The following is a 19,370-nucleotide window of genomic DNA, read 5'->3' as shown; positions in this document are numbered from 1 at the left end:
GTTAACAGAATGATTAACTATGACATATTTCTAAATCCCAAAGCTGTATTTGCTTCTTGGTTATTTAAATCAACCTGTATGAAAATTACATTGCTCCTTAATCTCAAATTCTTTAAACACTGCAAAAATTAACAACACATGGGAGAAATCCAAAACTACTTATAAAAGGCATCAAAGAAAGGTGGAGGAACAATATCATTTCGACCATGTCAGACAGCAAAGTTGTTGAGCATTTACATCATCCAGTTCAGACTATGCTGATCTTCCTCTGCTGGTTTTGATATATATATATATATATTTGGGGGGGGGGGGGCTAAACCTGATGCGGCCTTCCTGTTATCCACAGTCCCCCTGGCTGGTGACAATACCCAGAATAACCTCTTCCAATATCAGATGCTGTTTACTAGTTGCTGGGAATCACAGGTGAGCAGAGTGTTCTTGCACTCGGGTCCTGCTTTCGGCGGCTTCCTATAGGTTGGCCACTGCGAAAACAAGATATGAGACTAGATGGGCCTTTGGCCCAAAGGAGTATTTTAGTTTCCCCACCACAGTAAAGATTCCCAATCTAGCAGGGCTCTAATGCTTTTAATATCTTCCTCCCTCAGTTTACAGCCAGTAAAGGAAAAACAAACTTCCTGCAGTTTCCTGATCTGTGGTACAATTACATGTACCACAGGTAAAGGTAAAGGACCCCTGGACAGCTAAGTTCAGTCAAGGGCAACTACAGCGGTACCTCTAGTTACAAACTTAATTCAATCCGGAGGTCCGTTCTTAACCTGAAACTGTTCTTAATTAGAGGCGTGCTTTCGCTAATGGGGCCTCCCGCTGCTGCTGCACCGCTTGCATACGATTTCAGTTCTCATCCTGGGGCAAAGTTCTCAACTTGAGGTAACTCTTCCAGGTTAGCGGAGTTTGTAACATGAAGCGTTTGTAACCTGAGGTGTTTGTAACTCGAGGTACCACTGTATGGGGTTGTGGCACTCATCTCACTTTCAGGCCAAGGGAGCCAGCATTTGTCCACAGACAGCTTTCTGGGTTATGTGACCAGGATGAATAAACCGCTTCTGGCGCAACGGAACACCGTGATGGAAACCAGAACGCACAGAAATGCCGTTTACCTTCCCGGCTCAGCGGTACCTATTTATATACTTGCTCTGGCTTGCTTTCGAACTGCTTGCTTTCGAACTGCAGGAGCTGGGACACAGCAACAGGAACTCACCCCGTCATGGGGATTCAAACTGCCGACCTTCTGATCGGCAAGGCAAAGAGGCTCAGTGGTTTAGACCACAGCGCAACCCGTGTCCTGGTAGAAGGGAAGGGAATACAACACCCCAGTGTCCCTTGTTGTAGCTGGTGACAGTACTGAGTGTCCTTCACATCTAAGACTTAAAGAGATAATTCTAGGTTGCAACATACATGTATCACATTTAAATTTCATGTTAAACCTCATTATTTTTTAAAGAGATGCGCTATAACTGAAGTGGTTTTTAAAAAGACCCGGTTTATTAATTTTTTAGAGATCCAGCTTTTAAAAACATTTTTAAAGTAATTGCTTTATGCACTCTGTTTAGATGCACACTCCCTTAAGAGCAAAATGCCTGCCATTTTCCATTGTGTCCTTGGTCGCAAGTAACTTAGATGAAAAGGTCATGAGTCCCCATTTGCAAACAGTTGTCTGGTTCTTCTTCCCATATTTTTTTCTTGTTTTCATCTAGACTCTAAAATGAGCTGACATTTATGGACTACCAGAAAAGTAGCACTAAACAAGTTTCCCCTACAGAGTACACACACACACACACACACACACACACACACACACACTCCTGTGGGACCTGGCTGACATCATTATTTGGCACAACACACAAAAAACACACAGGACAACACACAGGAGCTATATCTACTGCCTCAGGTTCCTGCTTTTGCCTTAATAGTGGGATTGGTCCTGGAGAAGCTCTCAGCTACTCCTGCATGAATTATCCCCCTTTCCACTATTTTCCCTAAGCAGCCAAGAGTTTTCAATGCCAGAAATTTGTGTATGTGGTGGTGCAGTTAGATTAAAATTAGGTTCAGATTAGATGAGAACTGAAAACGGAATGTAACCCATGTTAGGTTTTTCCACAGACTTCAAAAGGCTCTGCCTACGCATCCTAGTTTTGATGCACATATTACAGAAAGCACATGCTCATTGCACAAAAAAATGTTTAAATAGCATCTGAAAAGGATTTGCAATATTACAAGGGCGACACACGGGTTAAATGAGGTTTCCTCCCTAACCCTCCCTCTTGGTCACAGGTGTTAAAAGGCAAACAACAACAACTAGTGAGCCAGAGGGGAAAAGGAAGGTCTCTCTTCAGAGATTTTAGGAGAAGGGGAAGGAGTGGGCCGTCTGATACTGTAGCTGGCATTCCTTTATTCTATTTTACTAACGCTGTTTGGACATATGCTTATGAGAAGAATCCTTCCTGTTGAACAGATCCTATTGCCTGTTGCTGCAATTCATCAGTATTCTGTCATTCTGTCTGCCACTTTATAATGATCTACAGTTATTTCTAACACAGCGTAGGTAATGTTTGGAATGCAACCAGAAACTGTGCGGGCAGAATTAAAACTGCAGGAAGAGTGTTTTTCCTAAAGACCCACTGATTCCTGATGAAAAATGGAAGCAAAAATGTATTTAGACAGATAATATTTCCCTGTTTTGGTGTTTATGTGACCTGTTGTAGTATATCACTGGATATATACACTGCTCACCTTGTGCAATCATTCCTATCCCTGTTTATTATTGATAACACAATACTATCCAGAGGGCCTTCACCCCACCAGTAAAAATCTGGCTTAACTGTCATGGCTTGACTGCAAGAAATCCTGGAAATGCCTAATTGTGAAAGAGGCTTGGACATCAGAATTTTCACTGCTTGTGATACAAATTCATGGCAGCTAAACTGATTCAAAGTTGACAGAATGTAACTGTGGGTATATGCTGCTTCATACTTTCTAAAAATCTCCTGTTATTTCATGTACACAACTACAGTACATGTGTAGGAATATTGTTAAAAAGTGTAAGAGATTTAAAAATCTATTTTATAGAAATTCTGAGTGATCTTGCATGTCACACGTCTGGTTGTTTTGCTCACATGTAAAATGCCATTTAGAAAAAACTGTCGTTTGGAAATAGCTTTAAAAGGATATAGAGCATGTTAACAATATATGAGAATGAAAAATGAGTCTGCAGGTTGTCATTTTCATGGTGTTACCTTACGTAGCTGCTGATGTGGGAGATACATAAACGGATTTATGCATAATTTGTGAAAATCCAAATTAAACCAAGTTGCTGTTGCCGACAAACCTGGAAGAAAATACCTGACAGAAGGTATGAAGAGTAGGCTAATAGTGGTACCAGAAGTTAATTGCTGATGTATACTCTGTGTGACCAACTCAAGATCAAAAGCAAGAATTGTTGGCTACCTCCCCTTCTTTATATACAGTCAAACCTCAGGTTGCAAATGTAATCCGTGTGGGAGGCATGTTCGCAACCCACAGTGTCCGCAGCCCACAGCGCCATGTCTGCACACACACGTGATGCAATCCGGCACTTCTGTGCATGCGCGTGATGTCATTTTGTATTACTGCTCATGCGCGAGTGCCGGAACCTGGAAATAACTCATTTCAGTACTTCTGGGTTCAGCACGGTCCACAACCCGAAAACGTGCTACCCGCAGCGTTCATAACCCAAGGCATGACTGTATTAGACAGTTTATATAATCAGAGAGTTGAACAACATTAAAGCCACAGAGACTACTAGCAGCAAAGTAGATCTGGAAATTTAAAGAGAATGACTCTGCCAAACATAGAAACAGCAGTGCTAAAAGTTTAAATGCATTTGTGGAAGAAGCAGTTCGTTGAGAATATAACGAGTATAGCAAAGGCCAGAGCTGTCTTCACACAGAGGACAGCAAAGGAAAATTGGTAGCAGAGTAATGTGAAATACTAGGAAATAACAATGTAGAGATAAAATCAGTGGTGAAGTCTGTGGTGGAATAAATAATGCAATGTTTTAAATCATTTTCAGAAGGAGCAGAAGAACTCAATAATTATCAGATCACAAACATAGGCTATTAAGACTAAGCAGGGCTTGATGGCAGTGCTGTTTTTCTAGAGAAAGAGGTGCCGGAACTCACCATGAACACCTCCCTTGTTTTCTTATAACAGCAACTGCACCCACCTGAGAGGTGCCAGAAGTGAGTTCTGGCTAGCAGGGAAAGCCCTACTTGATAGGCATAAACTTAACGTAATGTATGGAACCATCCTATGATTACCTCCACTGGCCCGCTATTTACATACTGGCTCACTATATGCAGACTGGCGCAATGGTATACTAGCTCAACACTCTTTGAGGAGCTGAAAGAGGCAAGATCTAGACGTTTCATTCCAAGTGGGCCACAAAAGTACTTCAACATGGAACCTGTGGGCTACACACTGCCTTGTTGTGAGGGAGTGGGGAGCAAAGCCAAAATTAATTTAATAATAATAATAATAATAATTTATATACAGCCCTATACCTGGAGGTCTCAGGGCAGTTCAAAGAATAAAATCAAAATATAAAACCACAAATCAAAATAACCCTGCCCCTCAAAAAACCCCACATTTTAAAAGGGCATAGAATGTCAACCAAATCATCCAAAGGCCTGGTTAAAAAGGAACATTTTTTGCCTGGCGCCTAAAGGTGTGTAATGAAGGCGCCAGGTGAACTTCCCTAGGGAGAACATTCCACAGACAGGGAGCCACTGCAGAGAAGGCCTGTTCTCATGTTGCCACCTTCCAGACCTCTCTAGGAGAAGGCACACAAAGAAGAAGGATTGATCACATCCCTGGCCCAATCTGCTGGTTTTTATCAGCCAAGAGGGGAAAGGGTCTAGAGTGGAAATCTGACACACACATACCCCAGTCCTCATACTGCCTTCTGCGGGGCTTGGGGAAGGAGGCAAGAGGCTCTGGCATAGTCCCAGAGCCCCCACCTTCTTGGTTAGGAAAGCACTAACTAAGCTTTGGGAAGGAGGTGGGAGGATGCCAGGAACCTGGCAGAACCCTCACACATCCTCCCCCAAGCCCAGCGCCTCACATTTCCGGTTCTTGGGGTGTCAAATGTTGCTGAGGGTCACAAAAAAAGGCTTCGGTGGCCATGTGTTGGACCAACCTGATCTAGACAGTGTCAACAGAAGTCAAAGCACAACTAAAGTGAGTTACTAATGAGTTGATTAAAAAGAATGAGGCCTGTTTGATTAAAGACAACAAGTGTTAATTTCACCATGCTTTGGTGACTTCACTTCCATTTCTAAAGAACTATTTAGAGTTCAGGGGTAATCACAGGTAATCACATTTGGAAACTATTTTCAAACATTTCAGTTGATTCAAAGTGACAGTTATTACTTTCCATTTTCCATTTTAAAAGTTTAAGTAAAATGGTCCATGCTACAGAAAATACCCTGAAACTGAAGTTAAAAATATATTTCAATTATATACATATCCCAATTCAGCTGAGCTCTCTATCCCAAGCTGTATCAAACTTTGTTCCCCTTTGTAAACTAAGCATACTGTTGCAGGTCCTCACAATCTCCAAGCGGTGTGAGATTCCAGGGATTCCAGGCAGCTCACCTAGGGTCCATATTTCCTTTTGGAAATGAGGCACAGCAGAGACTGAGGTGGTCTTTATTATATATGGTTCATTTACCCTACTATACAACCTGGGCCATTGAGGGTCTTGCTTCTCCTACAGCCACAGTCTTTGATTCAAGCAGACATCAGCCATTGTGCTCTACCTGCTACTATGCTTCTTCCAGTCACATAACTCCTACTTCCTCCCTAAGCTTCTAGCTCACAGTTTTATTGGCTGAGGGAGGAACCCCATTTGCCATCTCAGACAGAGTCCCTTGATCCTTTGTTTTTTCTTAATGACTCATCCCCCAGGCTATCACCCCATGCAGAACTCTTAGCCTGGCTTAATTAGCTGTTGACACTTGCTGATTTCAGGGGGATTACAATTGTCTAGTATACAACTTAATACACACAGGTCTTGCACCCAGTTTTAAAACCCCAAACCTTGAGTAAATTCTAACACATAATGGTTCCGGGAATTTAGAAGTGTCCTAGCACCCACAAACTCACAACAATATGTTTAAAGAAATTAATAGTAAAAACAAAACACAAAACTATGCGGTCATATACTGGGTTGCATTCTAAGGCATGGGATATTTGGATTAGGCACCAGGGACTAGGTGAGGCAGTTAAAAACAAAAACAGAATATGCATATTTGTTCATTAAATAAAGCCTTCAATTTGTGGGAAACCTTCCAACAGACATACCTTCCAAAAGACATTTTAACACATAGCTCAGCAATTTAGACAGGGCAGTACTTCTGAAACGACACAGAGAATGATTAGATGTCGACCTCCATATTATCTCAAGAGCAATTAAGACTAGAAGCTAGAGTACTCTCTCTACTATTATAAAGTAAGCTGTAGGAAATGAAATATAAAGCTGCAGGGCTGCTTCATTTCTCTCAGGCCTAGAAGGAGAGTGTATATGGAATCGGTGGGAAGGGAATTTAGCAAACAGTGAGATTCAGCAGAGTATAAAACATCTACAACAATCTATGACTCTTAAACACCATGGAGTGATGACTGCATATGCTAGGGCACTGTAATATTTGGCATAATAAAACATCTTCTTTAAATCTCCCATTACTATAGTATCTCATTATCACAGTGCAAGTTGTGTCAGCATTTTGATTTTATATGCCCATTATAACTCAGCTCTGAAAGATTATAATTTTGGGTCTGATTTCTTTCCCCCCCCACCCTTTTTTCCTGACTACTCACACTCTGCTGAATCTCTTCACACAATCAGATTTTGGTGGTGTTTAGGATCCATGTAAATGGTGAAATAACTGATTCAGTGTCCTTTAATCTGTCCTCTGGAAATCTGATAGAGCACAAATAAATTAATGTGTGTGCTAGATGCTTAAACCCAATTGAATAATGTATTTTGAGGCCTAGAGATTACCACAATGACACAAAGTATGGGAGGGCAGGTTTCTCCTCTAACTGAACTTCAAACCTGTATGTCTGGCTTTAACTTGAGAAAACCCAAAAGCTTTATTCAAGAAGTCAGCACAAGTTCTAAACATTAGCCCAGTGTGACAGAGCTCTAAAATGCATGACTAAGAAATACAGTTAAACCTCGGATCCCGAATGCCTCCGTTTTGGAATGTTTCAGCTTCCGAACAATGAAAACCAGGAAGAAAACGCTCTGGTTTTTGAATGTTTTTCAGAAGCTGAACATCCAATGCTTGAGTGCAGGAAGCTCCTGCAACCAATTGGAAGCTGCACCTTCGTTGTCAAACATTTCAGAAGCTGAACGGGCTTCTGGAATGGATTACGAGGTTTGACTGTAGCTAAGACATTACCCCGGTCAGGGTTCCCTTTACCTTTACCTTAAGACATTGCCCCAACACCTGACATGCCACTTCTGACCCCATTTTGAAAGAGTGGGCCATGACCAGTCATTTACATGTTTCTCATCCCAAGTGAGAAGACTGTGCTTACAAATGTGGACTTCTACAGCGGGTGGACGAGTCTAGTCAATGGCACATCCCTCATAAATATGGCAGTTTGGAAGGGGAAGACTGAGAGGCATTCTGCATTTAATAGCATCCCATCCAGCTGATCGCCCATACTAGCTATGATCCCCATGTTTATCCGCAGCAGGTGTCTGAGTGGACTGATCAGAAACCTCCCCAAACCAATCTGTTTTATGATCATCAGATTTTTTAATGTGGTTCAGTCATGAGGTTTATTTAAATGAGGTTTCTTTAAATGAAAACCCCAGAAAAATCTGGATGGAGGATTCTTTCTTATTCATGCATTATTTCCTTTTCAGGATTACGGCCATAATGTGCACTGCTTTTAAAATATAGGGCACATAGAGCAATATTTTTTTTTAGCTTTCATTTGCAAGGCTGTTAAGTCACAGCCCTCTACTGCGTGCAGCATGCCTGCTTAGATTGCATTTCAAAAGTCATTTATCATGTCTTTCCCATTCTCTCTAGCACTCATAGTTGTCTTCTCTTACTTCTGGCATTCCCATGCCCTATTCCTTTTCACTTCTTTTCTATCTAGCTCACTAACATCTCTTTAGCATTATTTCCTGACCAATATGTTACGTTTTTCAATCACATTTTGTTAATTTCCTACCTTTGTTTCTGTTCTCGAAGTGTTAAAATGCTTGCTCCCACCCACCCCCATTTTTCTGCTATATACCGTATTTTTCCATCTATAAGGAGACCTCTTTTTCTGAATTTTTTTTGGTGATAAATTGAGGGTCGCCTTATACACGGGTTAATATGCTAAGTAAGCGAAGGCTGGTGCTGCAGCGGTAGCAGGGAAATATCAGAGTAGGAAGAGTATTTGGTGAGTGCCAGTATGCTGTGTATTACGGCACCAGTTCCATCAGCCAGAGCGGGGGATCGCCGAAAAGCTGCTCAACAGCTCAGCAATCTTACAAAAGAAGCTCAACAACTGTTGAGGGCTCCCAAAAATAGGAGTCATCTTATACATGGGGTCGTGTTATACACGGAAATATACAGTATATGTTTTTCTGATTCTGACTCCTTTTCCTTATATTTGGATGCATATGCCAGAATAGAAAATAGACATGAATCTTCCAAGTTGAAGACACAAGTATTTAAATTGCTAACTTTCTTGATAAAATACACAGGAGTAAATAATGCGACTCCTGAAAGGAGGAAGGGATTGCGCTCCCACTTGAACGCATTTTGCAAAGAAAAAGAGATTTCAATGCATGTACTTGACACTTGAGGGACGTGGGTGGCGCTGTGGGTTAAACCACAGAGCCTAGGACTTGCCGATCAGAAGGTCGGAGGTTCGAATCCCCGCGACGGGGTGAGCTCCCGTTGCTCAGTCCCTGCTCCTGCCAGCCTAGCAGTTCGAAAGCACGTCAAAGTGCAAAGTGGATTTCTGAAAAATAAGTCATGTCAGACTAACCTGATCTCATTTTTTGACAGAATTACAACCCTGGTAGATGAAGGGAACGCAGTGGATGTAGCCTACCTTGATTTCAGCAAGGCATTTGACAAGGTGCCCCATGATATTCTTGTAAAGAAGCTGGTAAAATGCGGTCTTGACTATGCTACCACTCAGTGGATTTGTAACTGGCTGACTAACCGAATCCAAAGGGTGCTCATCAATGGTTCCTCTTCATCCTGGAGAAGAGTGACTAGTGGGGTGCCACAGGGTTCTGTCTTGGACCCGGTCTTATTCAACATCTTTATCAACGACTTGGATGATGGACTCAAGGGCATCCTGATCAAATTTGCGGATGACACCAAACTGGGAGGGGTGGCTAACACCCCAGAGGGCAGGATCACACTTCAAAATGACCTTGACAGATTAGAGAACTGGGCCAAAACAAACAAGATGAATTTTAACAGGGAGAAATGTAAAGTATTGCACTTGGGCAAAAAAAATGAGAGGCACAAATACAAGATGGGTGACACCTGGCTTGAGAGCAGTACATGTGAAAAGGATCTAGGAGTCTTGGTTGACCACAAACTTGACATGAGCCAACAGTGTGATGTGGCAGCTAAAAAAGCCAATGCAGTTCTGAGCTGCATCAATAGGAGTATAGCATCTAGATCAAGGGAAGTAATAGTGCCACTGTATTCTGCTCTGGTCAGACCTCACCTGGAGTACTGTGTCCAGTTCTGGGCCCCACAGTTCAAGAAGGACACTGACAAACTGGAACGTGTCCAGAGGAGGGCAACCAAAATGTTCAAAGGCCTGGAAACGATGCCTTATGAGGAACGGCTAAGGGAGCTGGGCATGTTTAGCCTGGAGAAGAGGAGGTTAAGGGGTGATATGATAGCCATGTTCAAATATATAAAAGGATGTCACATAGAGGAGGGAGAAAGGTTGTTTCCTGCTGCTCCAGAGAAGCGGACACGGAGCAATGGATCCAAACTACAAGAAAGAAGATTCCACCTAAACATTAGGAAGAACTTCCTGACAGTAAGAGCTGTTCGACAGTGGAATTTGCTGCCAAGGAGTATGGTGGAGTCTCCTTCTTTGGAAGTCTTTAAGCAGAGGCTTGACAACCATATGTCAGGAGTGCTCTGATGGCGTTTCCTGCTTGGCAGGGGGTTGGACTCAATGGCCCTTGTGGTCTCTTCCAACTCTATGATTCTATAATTCTATGATAAATAGCAGGAAGGTAAACAGCGTTTCCGTGCGCTGCTCTGGTTCGCCAGAAGTGGCTTAGTCATGCTAGCCACATGAGCCGGGAAGCTGTACGCCAGCTCCTTCGGCCAATAAAGCGAGATGAGCGCCGCAAACCCAGAGTCGGCACGACTGGACCTAATGGTCAGGGGTCCCTTTACCTTTACCTTTTTTACTTGACACTTGACTGGTGTGAAACCAGAGTGTAGAAAGAATATTATAAGGAATAGCCCTTACAACCTGTACTTAAAATACATGCAGATCTGGTTGAATGCTCTGACTCTGGGGTATTGTTATTATGGGGTAGTCAGGGGGGGGGGAATCAGCTGATCTTTTGCATTAGGCCCCAGTTCTCCTGTTCCTTCTCCCCATTTTTTCCAAAACACTTTCTTTTTCTTTTTCTTAATTTGCTTATAGGGGTGCTGGACGTGCTGTTAAGCACAGTGCTGATGAGAGCCAGCCACCTCAATTTGCTCAGAGGCCCAATTTTGTACGTATATGTATAAATTAACACATGGATTGTTTTGTGTCATGCGCCTGTGTCTTGAGTCCTTTAAGTACCTAGCAGCATCCCTACTGTAAATTATGAATGTGCCTCTGCATTTGTAGAATTTCATTTGCACTGACAAATCTGAACTTGGGAATACTATGAGGCCATTTCGCAATGTGTTGTAGATCCCACAGAGCTAGATTGGCAGGAGAAGTCCTAAGGGAAGGACTAGGAAGTCTTTGAGTTAGGAGGTGAGGACAGCTGGGACAATACCTGCTCCAGAGCCATTGGACATCCCAGAAATGGAGTGGGAGATTGCCACAGTAGCCAGGGAGCCTGACAGCCAATTAGCAGAGCTGGCCATGTCAGAGGGTTGGGTTCAAGATCCATGGCCCAGGATGTACCACCATCAACACAGGCATGAACAGCTTCCCCTGTGACAGGCCCTGCTCCTTTAAAAGTAGAATGGACATATCAGGTGTTCGGACAATGTCTTTGTTGATGCCTAGCTATGTATTTTAGTTTCTGCCAATGTACCTTCTGAGCTTTGTAACCTGCTAATGTGGAAGTCACACACTGAATTCTTTAGCAAGACTTCTTGCATTTCCTGAGCCAAAAGTCTGAATCTTTTGTCCAAGGGTGGAAGCCAGGACAGTGCACACCCAAATTCAGTCACATGGTATCAACTCAAGATGAAAGACCAGTGTAATGGGGGGAAAGAGTTCACAGCTGCCATGGGAATGGGCTCAGCTTCATAATGGAAATGACAAATGCCCATGCCAGTGGAACAAACACTGCATCAGGCATCAGCCTTGCCTTGTCCGCCATGATTCAGGCAGGCAGTCCACCATCATGAATTTTTAAAAGCACTACATGAATATTTATGCATTTATTTGCTCGTTCATCACCTTAATTTTTCGGGAAAGGGTTGGTGTGGTTTTTAAGCGTGAAATTGTTATAGAGATGGGAGAATGGTTCTTTGTGACATCATAGAGGACCAGCCAACCAGAATAATGAAGAGCCAATTCCTGTTCTTTTCAGAGCTCAAGTCAGGTGACAAATAAGCCAGTGTAAACTAAACATGGCAAGACGGCTTTCAACCGAGACACACCACTTAATTCATGATATGTCTGTCTTCTCTCCCACATTCTTCAGGAACATCAAATTATCCCGCTAGGCATTTATCACTGGGGAACCACAGCGCTGTGCCTGATTCTCCCACTAATTGTTTTTCACCGGAGCTCTGATATGTCACCTTACAGTTCTCGCTTGCTTTATCATCCATCATGACGTGCTTACATTATTCCTTGCCTTACAACACTGAAGATTAAATATTGAATGAGTTCAGTTGGCCGTCTATACTGCATATACTATATGCTGGGGCGAGAAAATAATATTAAATGTATTTTTTAAAAAAATGTTTCATAAATGTTTTATACATAAATGTAGGTGGATACCTTAAAAAATGCATCCCCAAATAATTTGATGTATGTTTGATAGGAGACAAAAATGAGCTATTAAATCAGGTACCTGACAAAACTAAATAAAATATGTATACCTGTCATTCATTTCATTTCATATTATGTATCTGGATTTTCTTTCCCAAGGGAAAACCAAAGTGGATGCACATATATAGGAATAAACAGTATCTGCAGCAGTGGCTAAATAAAATTTATACAGTATGCCTGACTATTACAGATACAGTGCAAAATTAAATTTTAAAATGTGCCATGATTTCTTAAGGTATTAAGATAAGTGTCTATAAATTAAAACCTTGGAATTGAGCTAGTGCATTATTACATACCCTCCAATATTTCTCCAATGGAAATAGGAACATCCCATTCAGTAATGATAATTTTTAATTACATACCCTCCAATATTTCTCCAATGGAAATAGGAACATCCCATTCAATAATGATAATTTTACTATTTATACCCTAAACATCTTACTGGGTTACCACTCTGGGCAGCTTCCAACATATATAAAAACATAATAAAATATTAAACATTTTAAAAACTTCCCTATATAGAATTGCCTTCAGATGGCTTGGGGGATCGGATAACTTCATACCCTCCAACATTTCTCCAATGAAAATAGGGACATCTTAAGGAAAAGTGAGACATTCCCAGATTAAATCAGAAACCAGGACGGCTTCTCTAAATCAGGGATGTCCCTGGAAAATAGGGACACTTGGAGGGTCTGCATGAGAAAAACAAACTAAGCACTTTAAGCAGAAATAGTGGGAAGGTTCCTAATTCACATACAGACACAAAAAGTTTAATATATCGAAATAGCATAATGATGTCAGAATAGACGTTGACACTTACTGATGGAACTTCATGAATGTACATGTGTAGAACAATCCTACACTCACATTACTTGAGGAGGGTGTGTGTGGAGAAGATATGCTAGCTATGCCAGCAGAATGGGTGCTCAGTCTGGGAGGTTGGGGGAGGAAGAAAAAAGGAAAGGTGGGAAACACTCTGTAAAAACAGCAGATACGGTCACAGCATCCCTGGGAACTCTGCAATATTCCGTAATGAGGGGACTATTCTCACAAGCAGAGAGAGAGAGAGAAAATGGGCTCCTGTTGATAGGAGACATTCTGCTAATGGCACAGCCAGCTGTAGCCCCACAGGTACTAGTCCCCTGGCATCATCACTACATAAAAGGACACAAATCCCCTCTTCTTACTCACAATCACTGTTCTATGAGCACAATGTACACAAAGGGAAGAAAAGAGAAAACTCACACAGCATCTGCATAGCTCCCCTGGCAGGACATCTTCAGAGAGGACCTGTGGCCCTTCTGAAGGAATGTTTTCCAGAGAGGAACGGACTCTTTTGTCAAGCTGCCACAGGGAATGGCTACCACATACAACAAAATGTCAGCCATAGATGCTCACTGACAGCAGCAACATCTAGTAGCAGGTGGTCTACAGGACAGCTCACCCCGTCGCGGGGATTCAAACCTCCGACCTTCTGATCAGCAAGTCCTAGGCTCTGTGGTTTAACGCACAGCGATAGCAGCATATAAACACAAATAAATTCAGAGCAGCACATTCTAAATTGGAAAGCCTGCTGAAAATGCCACTAGTCATTTTGAATTTTCCTTCAGTTTTATAAGCAGTTTGCCACATGGCATGTGATATTAGAAACTTCTATGAGAGTTATTTAGAAGGGTATGTCCTATTCCTATCCCATCAATCACTATTCAGTCTGGACAAGACACTTATGTTTACTGAAAAAAATCAGAACACTGGAAGTTGTTTTCTAGTTGGTTCATCTAGCCTAGTCTACTGCCATCCATGTTGCCCTGGGCTCTTTTGGGAGGAAGGACAGAATATAAATTCAATAAATCAATCAATAATACTGTCAACTCTGATAAACAGAAGCCATTTCAGACAGAAACGTATTTCAATCCTCCTACTAAATTAATTTAACTGGAGATTGGAACTGGGACATTGTACATGCATTTTGTACAGTCCTTTGGGAAGGGCTGCAGTTCAGTGCAAGAGCACATGGTTAGCATGCAAGAAGTTCCAAGTTTAATCCCTAGTATGTCCAGTTACAGCTGGGAAAAGACTATTGCCTGAAACTCAGGAGAGATGAAGCCAGTCTGACCTCAATGGATCAATAGTCTGGCTTTACATAAGGCTTCTGCTTCCTGTTTATGTCCAATATAATAGGTGTGGCTGTTTCAGGATGTGTCTTGTGAGTGCAGTGGGAACAAGCACAACCAGCACACATTAGTGGGTTGAAACAGGCCACAACTTTATTTGGTTTATACAGCAGGTAAGCAAGGTTGTCATGGCAGTAGGGCAACGACCTAGTCTTCATTCCAATCAGCACTTGTTGTTGCAATAGAATAGTGCCTTGTGCCTCACTTCCTGAAAACACTAAAAAATAATGGTCAATTATGGTTTGTTATGATCCTTGAGATCAGAAACACTTTCCTACTAACAGGCTGTTTCTGGAAGGCATTAAAATCCAACAATGAATTGAAGATAAAAATAAACTCTTCTACTTTTGCTGCCTGGATGGCTGTAGAGGTATGTGACCATTATATCAGCTCAGATGTCCCCCATACGTAAGCCGGTTAGCTGTCACAATAAACCCAATTTCTTAACTGATCCAAGCTGCAGAAACTCAAAACGTATTGTTTAGCATACTATCTCACTCTTTTTTTTCATCATCATTCCTAAAAACTAAATATAGATATCCTCTCTTATAAAAAATAATAATATTCATTCTAGTAAACAGAAGCAATTCAGGCTTCTTAAAATCTAATAATACTATTAAAACAACACACAGGTTATCAACATTGTATATTGGGCCAACAGACATACAATTGTAACTATGCCAATACAATATCTACATGGTAAAATTAATGCTCAAATAAAGCCTATTGACTCAGCCCTGACATTATTGCTTTTTTTAAAAAAATACAGTATACTTTATACATTTCAGTTATATACTGGGCCAGTTTATCCAGTCTACTGTTCTCTTAATGTGAACTCTCTCCAGGTATGCATTTTCTGCATGAAACCCAGACAATTTTTACACAGTTGTGCCATAAAGCTCTATGATCACAGCAGCTGGAAAATATGTTGTTGAGAGAATTTGAAAATTGCTGCCAAACATAACTGCAATCAGCCAGTTCCCAATGCAGGACCAAAATTAAAGGAGCGCGAGGCCTCTTGGGTTATTATAGCAAGAGTGCATTGAAAAAGCAAGCATTCATAGAAAAGGAACACTTGACTGGAACAGCCCCTACTCCTACCTGCTGTTAAGTAACATACTCTGTTTGAAAACATAGTATGTTTCTTTCACTTTTATACTAGACCGGGGGTTAAGCTAACTGAATTGTGATGCTCCATTTGTGTTGATTCTAAAACTCAGTGAGTGGTTCCCCAACATCCCCACCCACTGTCACAGACCACTTGAAAATTGCTGCGAGTCTTGGGGGACTGCATAATTATTTTTCTGCCTGTTGGAATAATTGTAGTATGCTATATTAAATGCTGGACCATAAAGAAGGCTGATCGCCGAAGAATTGATGCTTTTGAATTATGGTGCTGGAGGAGACTTGAGAGTCCCATGGACTGCAGGAAGATCAAACCTATCCATTCTTAAGGAAATCAGCCCTGAGTGCTCACTGGAAGGACAGATCATGAAGCTGAGGCTCCAATACTTTGGCCACCTCATGAGAAGAGAAGACTCCCTGGAAAAGACCCTGATGTTGGGAAAGATGGAGGGCACAAGGAGAAGGGGACGACAGAGGACAAGATGGTTGGACAGTGTTCTCGAAGCTACAAACATGAGTTTGACCAAACTGTGGGAGGCAATGGAAGACAGGAGTGCCTGGCGTGCTCTGGTCCATGGGGTCACAAAGAGTCAGACACGACTAAATGACTAAACAACAACAACAACATATTAGACGCTGTATGGATTTTAACTGTATTTTTGTTTTATTTTTTGTATGGCTCAAAATTTAACAGTTGGTGGATGTGTAAGTTTATATACAGTGGTACCTTGGTTCTCAAACTTCATCTGTTCTAGAATTCTGTTCCAAAACCAAGGCAAGCTTTCCCATAGAAAGTAATGCAAAATGGATTAATCCATTCCAGACTTTTCAAAACAACCCCTAAAACAGCAATTCAACATGAATTTTACTATCTAACGAGACCATTGAGCCATAAAATGAAAGCCATAAACAATGTACTGCAGTCACACAATCAATCAATCAATCAATCAATCAGTAGCTGAACTGGGTTCCACACAGTCACAAAAACAAAAAGACAAAATAAATAGCAAAAACAGACAGACTTCAGCGTAACACTCAAATCGGAAGCGTAACACTCAAAAAAGTTCGCAAACCAGAACACTTACTTCAGGGTTTGCAGTGTTTGGGTTCCACGTTGTTTGAGTACCAAGGTGTTTGAGAACCTAGGAACCACTGTAATTGACTTTAAACTTTTTAAATTATTTTTTATAAGAACTGTATTCTACTTCTCAGTGCTAAAAGTCTGCTGTTCCTATTAGCATTATTCTTTTTAATATGATTGTCTGATTTCATACTCACTCCCATTTCTTTTAAACAAATATATTATTCATTTCAATTGCCCATTACATAATTAATGTAATTTCCCTAGCTTTCTAAAAAGGATATTGAATTGTTGATATTACAACCCTGAGAAGTTCGTGTATACCTGTGTTTCATTTTGCAGTCGATGTCATTTGGGGGAGTTGCTCATTGTAATTCATCATATGAAAATGGATTTCCTAGCATGTCCTTCAGAGTTGCATTAAAATACCACATATTCCCGGATTGTCATAAGGAATCCCCGCCCCTGCCCCCATATCCAAGAACCCAATATTCTAGGCACCAATTTGACACCTCACACAAACTGTACACATTTGGAGTGTGTGTGGTAGGTACTTTAAAAACATTCGTTTTGCTACTGCTGCCAAGGTTATAGGTTTTTAGGTGGATTGGATCAGGCCCCCAAACTGGGTACTAGCCATTCCCTATTTCTTCAATTTCATTAGTCATTTTAATTAATAAAAAGAAAACTCAGAGATGAACATAATGTTTAACTATCTTGGCTCGATAAATCAAAGACAAATTAGGACCAATTTACAATATTTTTGCAGGATACTTGCTGCTCCAAAACCACTCCCCTGCTATAAGTTTCCACATTGCATCAGCACGAGGACTGGAGGTTGAGAGGTGTCAGGAGACATAATATATTGGTGGGAGAAGGGAATGGGGTCCCTAGTGGAATTTTATGCTGTTAAGGCTGGGTGTTGTGATTTTTTGTTTTTAATGCTGCTCTGTTAATATTTTTTTTTTAAAAAAAACAACCCACAAATTTCTGTGGGATTTTAGTGATGGTTCACATCCTGTGGACGGATATCAATCAGTCCTGGTGAAATGCAGAATCTACATTTATAAAGGAATATGTAAAGTCGTCCCAAAGGTATGAGAATAAGGAGGTGATTCGATCTGATACATTAGAATACAGACTCTTGCAATACTGAAGTTTCCCCAGGCATGCTACCTAGAGAATTACCACAGAAATAGAAAGCTCAAGGAAAGCCTTTCTAGGTAGAAAAATGCAGGTGAATATCGTAATATATAGTGCAATAGGATTGAAGGGTTGGTTTGGATGGTGCCCGTGGTTTTGTATCTACAGAATGAAAGCCTGTACAAGAGGGAACCTATTGAACTGGCCAAACCAGACTCTTTGTCAAGATAATGGCCCTGGCCAAGTCCGTTAAGCATCCTATCTGCATGTATAAAGAAGGCGCTGAAGAACAGATGTGTTGCCATAGAGACAAATGGCGATGCTTCAAGGAGGAGGAGGAGGAGGGATGGGCCCTCTCCTTACGTCACTCACTCTGCTGTTCACAACCTAGGAAGGAGAGCAATAGGTCAGGGGACCTAGTCTATGTGTGAGTCTCATATGCTGATACTGAGAGCTGGGAAGACAATGGCTTTGCAGTGACCCCATAGAAATCCAATAGGGAGGCAAAATCTGTTGGAGTGTTAATGCTGCAAGCGCTTCCATCTACATTGCACTCAGGTTGTATATATGTGTATCTCAATCCATATATCCTAAATACACCACAGTCTCCATGGACCATCATTCAAGGGAAACTGAACCCTAAGTAAGCACAATGGAACCCCTAGGGTAGCTTGGAGATTGGGATGAACTTGCTCCTGGATTTTTGCCTTAATGAGTATTCATTTAAAAAATACTTTATTGTAAGCATTAGCATTCTAGAATTTTTGTTGTTGTTTATTATGATTTTACACTTCAGGTGCTTACAAAGGAATTATTTTTATTGCAACAGATTCTGTTTATTAAACACAACATCCAGCTCTAATGCACTGCAGGTTTTGACATTTCTCCACAGCATGTGACTTCTGAAATAAGGTTACATTTGTAAAACAAAATTATTTTGCTTAGGTATGAACTGCATGACATGAAATTCTGTAAAACAGTGTTTATTTCCGTTCCCTCTCGTGTTACATTTCATAATAACACAGCCAACATGAAGTTAATTAGAAGGAAGTGTCGGGGAACCAAATATAAACCACCGAATTCTGCTCCAATCCATAGCCTACTGTACGGAATGAGTAAATATAAGACAGATAATTTACTCTGCTGTTTTCCCTTTTTTTTTTATACAACTGTAGTGCATTATTTACAGCTGGTTCATGAGACCTAATGAAATGGCATTTTAGTGTGCATAGAAGTACGTAGAAGAGGCAGTTCAAAACCAACAAAGTAAATTTAATTAAAAAGTGTTCATTTTTCAAATATAAGGCGCACTCCTAGAAAATCCCTCATGTCCTGCAGATATATTACTATGGTTCTAGTAATACAGTCTTAAAACAGTTTAGTCAGTTGGGCTATTGTGTGCTTAATGTTTGTTATAATTCTGTTTATTTTTGTTAATTATTCACTACTTCAATTTAATTATATAAATATACCCAAAGGCATTTTGATATTGGGCAATGATTAATTCAACAGCATTTTATGATGCTTCTCAACAGCAAAGAGTGGGTAGCTTTAAACAC

At 41.1% G+C, this 19,370-nt stretch overlaps 1 protein-coding gene across 15 annotated transcripts in view; it reads right to left on the bottom strand.

The window, feature by feature from the left end:
• The window catches only part of GRIP1 (glutamate receptor interacting protein 1), a 333,686-nt gene that overhangs the window by 176,355 nt on the left and 137,961 nt on the right, over window positions 1-19,370 (bottom strand). The gene's annotated exons all lie outside the window — the stretch shown is intronic.

This window comes from Podarcis gaigeae, assembly GCF_964106915.1.
Source record: "Podarcis gaigeae genome assembly, chromosome: 10".
Lineage (NCBI taxonomy): Eukaryota > Metazoa > Chordata > Lepidosauria > Squamata > Lacertidae > Podarcis > Podarcis gaigeae.
The sequence above is the reverse complement of the archived record's forward strand: the minus strand, read 5'-3'. Positions and strand labels throughout refer to the sequence as shown.